Source organism: Pelmatolapia mariae, linkage group LG3_W (genome assembly GCF_036321145.2).
Source record: "Pelmatolapia mariae isolate MD_Pm_ZW linkage group LG3_W, Pm_UMD_F_2, whole genome shotgun sequence".
NCBI classification, from domain to species: Eukaryota; Metazoa; Chordata; class Actinopteri; order Cichliformes; family Cichlidae; genus Pelmatolapia; species Pelmatolapia mariae.
The window spans coordinates 50,078,248-50,090,068 of NC_086229.1; positions in this window are offsets into that span (position 1 = coordinate 50,078,248).

An 11,821-nucleotide genomic window follows, 5' to 3' on the forward strand; every position below is an offset into this window, starting at 1 on the left:
AGTGGCAAATAAATGTCTTTTTTAATAATGGACAAAACTGGATGAAATCGTTCCTCCAAAGCTTCTTTGGAGCTTGGCTTCAAAGAGAAAAACTGGTTGGTTTTTTTTTTGGTTTGTTTGTTTGTCCCCCCCCTCCCCCCTCCCCCCATGTTCAGACATGTTTTATCCAAACTGCTTTACCCGAAGTATTTCTTCTTCTCTCATACATAAAATATAGTTCTTAATCTTAATAACATGAAAAACAATTTTGTCTTGTTTTAAATGTGTTCTCTAAATGTGCCACGCAAGATCACTAAAACCAAACTCAGACTGTCCAAGCTTTCAGATCCTACAATAACCGTAGGTTACACAGCAGACTGAGTGACTTGGTTTGACAGACTTCTATGCCTACTGTTTGTAAAACATAATAAGGGATAAGCTGTTTCAGACAAAGTAACATACTCTCACATACAAACTATATTACCAAAGGTATTTACGCAACATTGCAAATCAAATTCAAATCAGGTGTTCCAATCACAGATGTTTAAAGTCCAGCATCTGCCTTTACAAACATTTGTGAAAAAATGTGCTGTTCTCAGGATCTCAGTTAATTGCTACCAGGGCTGTGCAGAGACGTTTATAGGGGCGGGTGCTCAAAGATAAAAAGGGGCACATTGAACCAGGCTGAATAACAACAACACACATTCATCAAGAATCTAATATGGGCAACAAGGCAAAGCAAACGTAGCCGATGTTTTACCTGATGGGTACAATGTTGCTGTTGAGGGGTTTCTGCTGCTCCTGCTGCTGATGGTGCAGGAGGGCAGGGCTGTGCTGATCTGAGACTGTAGACATTCAAAAGCCCACAGGAGAGATGGGAGCTGATTAAACAAGTATCATAAGATAATAACAAAATGCAAAGATGGGTGACAGCGCTTGGAACCATAAGGCAACAAAAAACTGTGAGAAATAATTTAGGCTCCCATCATTTCAGATATCACTCTCCACTTGCTGTCTATCTGAGAACAAGGCACAACTTGCTATTGCAATAAACTATAATTTAATTATCCACACCTAACAACTCTTGCACTTAATCTATAATAAAATGATGACAGAAAAATGTTATAGCACTGCCTTTAGTAGCCTCACACAGCTCCTACTGTTTCCTCCTCATGTCCTTACCAGGAATGTCTGGACAATGTTATATCACGAGTAATATATTTTTTTAATCCATCTAAATAAAACACACACATGCACGCACACACAGTGACATTTTAGACCTTCTTCAGAATACTGTATATACTATGGGCATCATGGTGCTGATCCAGAATCCTTCCCTTATTATTTATTACCAGAGCTACAATAATAAAGCATTGAGGAGGGGGAAGTAATAAATATGAAATAATGTCATTATGATGATTCCATTTGTTTCACTATCCACTCTGTGCAGGCAGAAAGTTTATTACATTTTTAAACTGTAGAGATACAATAATTTTACTGCTGTAAAATCCAAATTCTGTCTTATTTAAAATATAAATCTAATATAATCTGCTTCTTAATGTATGTTCTTTAAAATACAGCGTGTTTTTTAATATATTATAATAATGCATAATTATGTGGACATGCATATTAGATTGTTTTTTAGTGAAATATAATCCCTCCAGAAAGGCAGGAAAAGCGCTGTAACTTACTTAAAACTAAATATGTTCCCTAAAACGGTGACAGAGCTACAGACCCATGACAGCCTTACCCAGTTAGCCAGCAGCTATGACCAGCACTACTTGTGCAGTTAATAAAAGGACAGGTAATGTTTGTCGCGCTGTTGCACACACAGCACGCTCATTTGTTCATCAGTTGCAACAAGACAGCTTACCAACTTGTACGCAATAAGCTAACACTCCTGTGTGCTATAGACTACTGTGTACGCTGTACACCTACTTACTGGTTTTGTCGCATCAGTCTGTGTCTCTGAGTTTGTGTTTCTCCTACAGCTCCGGACCGCAAAAAATGCGCGTGCTCTTTGTGAGCTCGTTCCCGGCTCGTAACCAGCGCGTTCTGCCGTCAAGGGCGATCATTGGTTAATGGTGATCATGTGACTGATGCAAGCCAGATCCTTTTATTTAGCAAAACTGTGATTAATAGTTAAATATTATTGTTGAGGGGCACTGACAGGACTCTGCACGCCCACACACAAAAAAAAATATTTTTTTAAAAAAGTTGCCTCAACAAAAGGGCACTTTGGGCACTCATCAGGAAAGGGGCGGGTGCTCAAGCCCCTCTAGCCCCCCCCTCTGCACGTGCCTGTCGAGCTCAAAAAGACATTTAATGAGTTCGAATACGTCTCTACTACATCAGATATCTGGACTGCATATAATAAAAGCTGTCTTGGTGTAACAGTACATTGGATAAATCCACACAGCATACAGAGAGAGAAAGCAGCACTGGCATGCAGAAGATTCAAGGTTCAAAATACGCATGATAATATTGCTGTTTAGTTGGACAACATTCACTCACACTATGGCATATCCCACAAAATAACATCACCTGTGACGGACAATGGCTCTAATTTTGTCAAGGCCTTCAGAAAGTACCAGCCAGTTGAGGAGGAAGACTCTGAGGATGATGACGACGAGGTACCTTTTACAAATATGAACGATGCCTTAAAAAACAGTGTTGGTGATGATAATGACAACGATGATAATGTAGGTGTGAAGATCACTTGCCGCCACACCACAGATGTGCATCACACACATTAAGTCTTGTTTCTTGTAATGATGTTGACAAGTGGCTACTTTCACAAACAGAAACAAAGGCAGTATATAGAAGCGCTGCCACAAAGTGCACAGGGTTATGGAACAAGGTCAGTCGTTCAACAGTGGCTGCAGAGACAGCGGATGGCATTATTGGAAAGAAACTGCTAGTTCCTTGCACTACAAGATGGAAATCATTTTATGATTCCTTGGCTCGAATCTGTGAGATTTCTCTGCTTGAGCTGAACACCATCTTCTCCAGGTTTGGGTTGACAGCCATGACCGAGCGGGCACATCAGTTCATCAGGGAGTACTGCACTGTCATGAGGCCACTTACAGTCGCCCTGGACATTGTTCAGGGAGAAGATCACACTTTTTATGGGATACTCCTGCCCGCACTGGAGACATTGATGTTTAAAAAAAAAAAGTGAAGATGCTATCTTGGCTGCTGTGACTCTGCCCAAGTTCAAACTACGTTGGCTGTGGACACAGGAAAGGAAGGACAAGGCCAAGGCAAGTCTGCTGGCAGAGTGCCGGAAAATTGTCCTCGACGAAGACCAGCGAATAGGTACCAGCACACCAACATTCCAACTTAGCGAAGACTCAGCCACAGAGGATGGCTTTTTTTCCTTTGAAGATGAGGACGACACCTCTGCTACTGCACAAAGTCAAGTCATAGATTATTTCAAATCAGGATCACGTGGAATGGACTCTCTGAATAGATATGCGCTGTTAAAGAATATTTCACTCAGATACAATGCAGCCACGCCATCCATTGCCCCAGTTTAGCCTGGGAAAGCTCGTCTTCTCTCCAAAGAGGAACATATTTATAGATTGTAAATGCCCATGGAGTTGACACTTTGTATTACCTGTTTACAGTTTTATACCTTATAAAAATGTTTTAGTTTTATTATACAGTGTACTTTTTCAGTATTAAATTGAAATCATCTCAACTATTTACTTTTGCATGGAGGAAAAAACTTGTTTAGCCAGAATTCTCTAAAGCTGTTACAGTTTGGCTCATTTAATTTGCACTACATTGCTTAAAAAGCATAATTTAGTTTAATACTTATTTGATAGCCAGTTAAAGCCTGTTTATGTGCAATAAATATCAAAGGTTCTGACACATCTGTTGTGTTTTATTGTATTATTTATTACAAATTAAAAAAATAATTCTCTCTGTAATTATAAAATATTATCTGATTGGTGTTGTCATATTATCACAGCAATGTTTGAATAGTTTGTATTCATATATATTAATGTTTACTGTTAGTTCCTTCTGTTAAGTGCCTATTTACTTCAAATATATATTTAGTTTTATAACAGAGAGTTGCATATATGTGTTAGTATGTTCAAGTATGTTTAGTCATTTATTTTTTATTATTTTGGTAACTTTGATTAAAACTGGATCCAAGTTGTTTTACATATTTAAATATTTTTTAAAGTAACGCAATAGTTACTTTTCCATATACAGCCTAAAGCACAGACAGCAGAGCAACACAGAGACGGACAGAGAGAAACAGCAGAGGGGAAAAAAGTGCTGGGGTGTCCTCTGGTTCCCTAATATATAGGGACCAGTATCCCTGCCCCCTGCTGCTGGGTAACTTTCCCACCCATCCTCCAGCCAAACACAGCTGCAGGGGTCAGGTAGCGGCCAAGGTCTTGGCCAAACGCCAGTCAGGACTCTGACTACAGTTTGGCTTTGGCTTTTTACAAAAGGTCATGACACGGTCAAACATCACACATTAATCCTAATGATTAAATCTTACACAGCAAGTGGCACAATCTTATAATATATAATCTTATAACTACATATGTTACATGCTTAACATGGTGATTCTCATATATAAAAACATTTCAGTGTAGGTTCATAGTGACTGTGTGTGTTCGCGCGCGTGTGTGTGTGTGTGTGTGTGTGTGTGTGTGTGTGTGTGTGTGTGTTATATCATATGATCCTTAAGGTGATTTTATTATTATTAACTGCCCTGTTACTGTACCACCTTAATAAACCACATGAAAGTTAAAATATATATGTTCAGTGCAGATAGATATATGGTGTATATAGTTACATAGGTATACATGTCACACAAAAATCCACCACATAACAAAAACCAGCTGGAAATGTTTTAATGTTATGTTACAGCTTTGAATGTTTTATCAGAAAAATTCTTCATTTGGTTTTGAGGAACATAAGATCATTTTAATTTTCGCTTCAGTTTGCTCTGAGTTTTTAGATTGAAGTGTTTGATTCATTTTAAATGATGGTTAAACTCTCGTGCTGCCTCTGATGAGCCTTGTGGAGTCACAGTATCAATATTATTTATTAGATTATACTTTGTGTTACTCTCATAGATTTTCTGGCTCTCTGATAAAAACACTCATACAATACAATACAGCTTTATTTATATAGCACATTTAAAACCAAAGGTACACCAAAGTGCTATACATTAAGACAAACAGGTTAAAACATAACACACACACACAGAAGAGTCAAAACTTCTATCATATAAATAAAGATTTATTTACAATATGTTCACTTTATAAACAGTAACATTAGGAAAAGTAGAAAACTGCACATTGTAACTATCAGCATCCACAGCTGAAGTCTCAGGACTTTGCTTTTTAAACTCAGTGTGATGAGCAGCATAGAGGCCGATCCTTCCTCGACTCTCTGTCTGTGGGTTCACTGTTGGAGTTTGATGTTTGGGCTCATCAGCAGCTCCTGGAAAGGACAGAAAATATTATTTTATCCTGAAAGTTCATAAAATCAATTCATCAAAGTTTATTATCCTAAAGTTTAACTAAAATATGACACTCAGTTTTAAACTTTTATGACATCAGCTTACCAATAACACTGAGTTTACAATCTTGAAAGCTGCTGCCATGATTTTTCTCCACTTCACATCTGTACAGACCCGAGTCATCAGTCCTGAGTCTGGACAGTTGAAGTCTGATTCGTCCTTCTCTGAGGGCGTCTTTGTCACTCTGGACTCGTCCTGAAAACTTTTCTTCCTGACACCTCAACACCTTCATGAACCTGATACAGGACTGAGAGTTTATCACTGATGAAGAGTTCACAGAGTATAAAAAGTGTTTCTGAGGATCTGTCAGGTTTGGTGGTGAACGTCCACTCCAGTGTGATGTTGTGGTTCTCCTCTGCCTGATAGGAGGTCTGTGTCACATTGACTACAAATGATCCTGTTGAGGAGACAGAGAGGGAAAGAGAGGAGCAGACACACTGAGAACTGGAACAAATCTGTTGTTGAGCTTTATTTGGAGTTCATAAAGTGAAGCTGTAAACTAACCAGAGACACATGAGGTGAGGATGATGAGCAGCAGGATCCTGCAGATCGTCTTCTCCCTGTGAGAGGAGACAGAGGTGAAGAGTCATCAACACATGAGGTCAAAGGTCAGTCAGTACAGCTAGAAGAAGGAAAATCTACAGTCTGAGGGATGTAATCCTGTTCGTGATCCTGATTATTACACTGACTGACCAAAACTACATGAATAAGACCAGAAGAAAAACCTGCACTTTTTGAAAATATTTTTATAGTCTTCAAAGCTGCAGATTTTATTTTCTGTCACAAGGTGGCGCCACGTGTTGTTTTGAATAGCATTGGGCAGTAAAAAACATTTTAAAATATTTTTACTTTTATTTGTACATTTTTTTTTGTTTCTATAGCTTGTTTTCTATGATGTGTGTCATTCCAACATGCATAAAAACAAACCAACTCTTAAAATTTATTTTTTTTATCCATCTTAATCCTCAGCATTAAAACATGATCAAAAAAGATCAGAGGCTCTGTTTTGTATTTTAAAAAAATATGTACATTTGTTTTTGTTTGTTTGTTTCTCCTTTCAGTTTGATGGTTGGTTTGATGGTTTCAGTTTGATGGTTAGTATGTGGACTCACATAACACATAACTCAGGTGAAGTGCAGCTGTAAACTTTGCCTCGACACGTTGCACAGACAGACCAGAAAGATCTGCTCTTATCTGGCAGTAAATCTCAAACCATGATGCTGTTTGTGCAGGAAGAAAAAAAAATACCAGAAAACCAGGGTGGGACAAAGCTTAGAGGTTAGAACAGTGAGCTATAACAGGCAGGTTTCTGGTTTCTAGCCTCTCCATAAACTGGAGAGAGGCCGACGAACAGAGAGAAAAGTTTCCCAGCACTGCTCATTACTGTTATAATGAATGCTTCCAGTTGCATAAAAATAAGATGTCTTCATTTCTTCAGAGGAAAAAGTAGATGCTCACTGGGTTGCTCGCCGAATTTGTTCCTTCCATGAAAGAGGACAGTTTATAAACAGTTAAATACCAGAATGTGCCTTTAAGGCCAAAGTGAAATCCAACTGATTAAAAAGTTCATTCTCGCTCACAGTGGGAGCTTCTGATCTCGAGGAAAAACTCAGATGGGTGTGAAAATTTTTATTGACCAAACACATCAGTTATGATTTATCATCACATTCAATGTGTGAAATTAGTTAAAGTGGAAGCAAACAGAAATGTACCTGCAGCTCCAAAACACACTCTGCTTCTAAGTTACTTGGTGATGTCATTATGAGGGCAGACAGTGCAAGACTTCAGATGTGAGCTGAAGACTGTTCATCCAATCACAGGCCAGAAACGACACCTCTGTTTCTGTGCTGAGCAACAAAATGAATTTCTCTGAACTTGAAGCCTCATAAAGGTGCTCTGAGTTCAGCGCTGCTTAAAGACAGAAACAACCTGAAGCTGCAAACAGATGTTTGTTTACAGCAGCTTACACAATTAGAAAACTCTTACTTTATCTGCATCCGCCTATCAGTATATGTGATGATAATCACAGGACTGTTTTAATGAACTGCACTTAAATAATCCTTTAAACTGATAACCAGGAAAAAAAAAAACCAAGATAGTAGAAAATAAAATACTTACTAAAGGTATCTCTGCTTTCAGCTGCTCGTTGCTCATGTTGTCCAAACAGCGGATCCATCATTGTTTGCTCCAACACACCAGCTTTTCTAGCATGACTGAATGCACCTTACTTTGAAAAAGTAATTAATAATAGTTACTAGTTACTTTGTCAAAAAAGTTACTGAGTTACAAGATTCTAAAAGTAATTAATTACTTATAAAGTAACTATTGCGTTACTTTAAAAAACATTATGTTTTCATTTTGAAATACTGTATTGATCTAAAATCAGACAAAAAACATAAAATCAGAGTAGAAAAAGTTATATTTTAACTGTAACAACCACAAACATGTTAAATGAATCATATTTCATAACTTTAAATGCGAATATAAATTGTCGATTTTAAAATCATATGCACAAGTTTGCAAACCACAAAGTTATTTGCAGCCATTTACCTTTTGCCCCTTTTTCAAGGGGCGTTAGTATGGCCGTTACTTGTAACACCGTTATTCCCATCACTGTTAGAGACACATTTGAGGACATTAACTTGATGTGAACACTTTTAGCAAACCGTCATTTCTGCCACTCTCCTTGTACCTGAACATGTACTATGATGCAGGATATATTTTTAGTATAAATATTAATAATGGGAGGCTGACTTTTGAATCATTATAAAGATTTAAACCCAAAAAAGAATGATTTTGAATATGTAAACTCATACTGTGTCTTTACTTGTTTGACTGCTTTCATTGTTCAGCGAAGAGCTGAACAAGTAAATCTTTCCACCTCCACAAAACTCAAATAGACTCAGTTTGCAAACAAGCCCTGACTGCTGCTGGCAGATACTCTGCATACCTGACAGAGGTTCCCTGGGGAATACCCGGGGATTTCCTCAGGTTAGTGACATCAGGGCACTCCTTGATCTGAGATAACTCCTCACACACCTGAGGGCAGAAGCCCTGACTTACAGCATTCCACAGAATATTTCAGCCATGTTTGCTATGTACTTTGATGATGCAGATTTAAGGCCACACTGGAAGCTTCCACTGTCAGAAGAAGGTTAAAGTTAATAATGGCGTCCTGTAGACATTTGCTAGAGTTAAAAAGTATGTTTAAAGGCACATGACTGTGGCAGCTGCTGCTGGTGGACGAGGGAGAAATGGATTAACAGCTACTATAGGCCCATGTGTGGTTACTTTGCAGCTGCTGCATTTGCCAGAGCTCGTTGGAGTAAGCTGGTGATGGAGGCTAAACATGAACACACTGTCTTCATCCACTGAAAAAGCTGCTTTGCAAAAGCACCTGCTCAACAGACTCAAGCAAATGATCAGACATGTTCAAAAACAGTGAAATGATTAACTGGACGATACAAACCAATTTATTTAAAACACAGCTTTGAAGTGAAAATGTTATAAATCACTGAAAGTGCAGAGATACTGACTGAACCAGCACACTGCACTGAAAATGGTGACGAATATTTAAAAGTGACTGTTTGGATTCATTTAACCTAAATAATAAAAAATCAGTAAATAAATGAAAAATGCATGTTTGAAAATAAGAATAGGATGAAAATAATAATCTGATATGCCGAGGATTGAAGAAAGAGGAAAGTACATAAGTAAGTAAAGGAGCATTTTAATCTGTGCGTTCAGTTTGATTTGGTCCAGTGAGCTCACAGCGCCTCCAGCAGGTGGATTCTAGTACTGTTTGTTTTAAAGGCTGTGAACAGTTTTCTTCTCTGCTGACAGTGTCTGTTTGGAGCCAAGTGTTACTGTTTTTTTGTGATCCTGGATCTGATTCCAAAGTTGGTCAACTCTTGGTCTGGATTTTGTCAGAATAAATTTGTTTTCCATCTTGTACACCTGAGTTCTTTAGCGAATGAAATTACAAACTTGGAAAATTGAATTGAATTGAATTGAATTGAATTGAATTGAATTGAATTGAGGGTTGACTAGACATGAAACGATGAAACGTGGGACACGGGAACAGAAACTAAACACAGGCTAAGATGAACACTGAGGGAGGGAGAACTAAGATTACTGAGAGCGTGATAAATAAGAATAACAAAAACCAAGAACAACAATAGTCAAAGAATATTAAACCAAAAACACAAAGCATTGGGCCAGGACCCACTACTGTGACATTTATATGTGATAAAAACATTAAAACTGGAAATCTGCTCAAATGTTGAAATTTTTATACGTATACTTTAGGTTCAGCTCTCCAGCCTGGCATTTGGTTAAGCATGATTCAAAAACATTTGATTTTTAAATCATTTTATTTTTTTAAAAACTGGTTTTAATTATTAGTTACATTTTGTGAAGATTTGTTGTGAGATTTAAAACTACATCATTTATTTTCAAAAAGGATTTTTAAAAAAATATTTTTCAAACTTTTACTTGATTTAGAGCATCATATTTGACAAATGTAAATTTTAGTCTGATTATCTCATTTCATATAAAATAACTGAAACAGTGAACTAAATATCTGAAATCTTTCCTTCCTTAAAAGTTATAATCCTACTTAAGTTATAGTGCAAAATCTTAAGCAACAAATATACTTAATGCTAATTAATTAATAATTCACTTTAATGTTGCAACTATGCGGTCACTTTTGTCTTTAAAATCATAAAATCCAAACTAAAGTGTTACTGTTGCTATATGCATTTTATATAAATACTCGATGATGGTACTGACATGAAGGAAGACAAAGTTACAGGTTGCATCCTTTGAGTTTGTCTCTGTGCCGTTGGGCGATTTTCAGAAGCAGATATGTTTCTGTTCAATTCAAAAATCACTTTTTTCAAAACACAAACACTATTTTAAAGCTTCTAGAGAATAAAATAATAATGATAATTATAATAACAATAAAAGTTAAAAAGAAAAACTCTCAGATCCATCAAAACAAGCAGCAGGAAGAACAACAAGCGAAGAGAAAACTTTAACCTTGTAGACTTCATTATGTTCCAGCTGCTCTACAGACGCTGTGACCTCGAACTTAAGCAGGTCGTAAAGTATGTGCAGCTCAGTAACTTCATAATTAGACCCTGTGGTATTTAGGCAGCAGAACAACTAAGAATAACAACTACAAATAATGTTTTTAGGTTTCTGTTGTACTGCAAGGTTCTGTACAGGAGAACCAAACCAAGAGCAAATATTACGTCTCATTTACACCCGAGCACGAAGAGCCATCAAAATTTAGCAAATTGAATCATCTTTGTTTAGATGCAAGAAGAATCATATAGAAATGAAAAAGTATAAATATAAATCCAGAGCAAAGATATCCTCTAAATCAGCGTAGCACATGTGCAGCTGCTGGGATTCACTTAAGCATTCGGCTCGTTGCTGTTGCAGATTTTTCTCTCACTGTTCTGGCTCACAGCGCTGCAAGCACAAAAATAAATACCCCCAAAGGTGTGAAAGGTAACTAATCAGTAAGAGTATTGTTACTCTCCCCAGGAGTAGTCCAGCAGTAGAAATCAGTCCAATAACAAGGTGTGTAACATCTAGCAGGGTGACAGAAAAACCCAGGGTAACTTCTAAGGACCTCAACGTCTCTCTCACATTGTGTTTTTTAAACATGTTTCCATTTGTGACTTCAGTCTTTACTCTGAAATACAGGAAGAGAAATCGTGGCTGAAACAATTTCTCATGAAACCAGAGGTGTGGTCCAACAGTCAGTTTTGGTGAGGAAGGTTCCTAACTGAGAGAAGTGATCCAGAAGTATCTGTGTAGCAGCCACAATGAATCAACATCATGAGCTTTATTAACTGATCAAAGTCTATTCTTTCATCTTCTGTATTATTCAGTTTGCATTGGTGATGCCCATTATTGTAATGCTTTTTTAAGATGGGCAAAACTTTATTTCACTTTGGGTTAGCTGGGATAAGTGATGGATGGAGGGAATTTTACTTCAGTCACAGAAATCCTAAACAGGAAGGAGGAGCAGAGTTACAGTGGATCACTATCCAGCAGGGAAACAAGATTTATTTCAATTTCTTGGCCATGAGTGAGATTTACTAAGTGGGCAAATTAGGGTGATGACACCGTTCCAGAGTGATCTATTAATAGTGCACCAATTTACATTCAGAGACGCATGCAGCCAGTTCATTTCAGCATTAACCAGCTTGCTACCAACAGCAGGACAAAAACAGCAGATTCGATCATGGAGACACTGAATCTGCTAAACTAACTAAA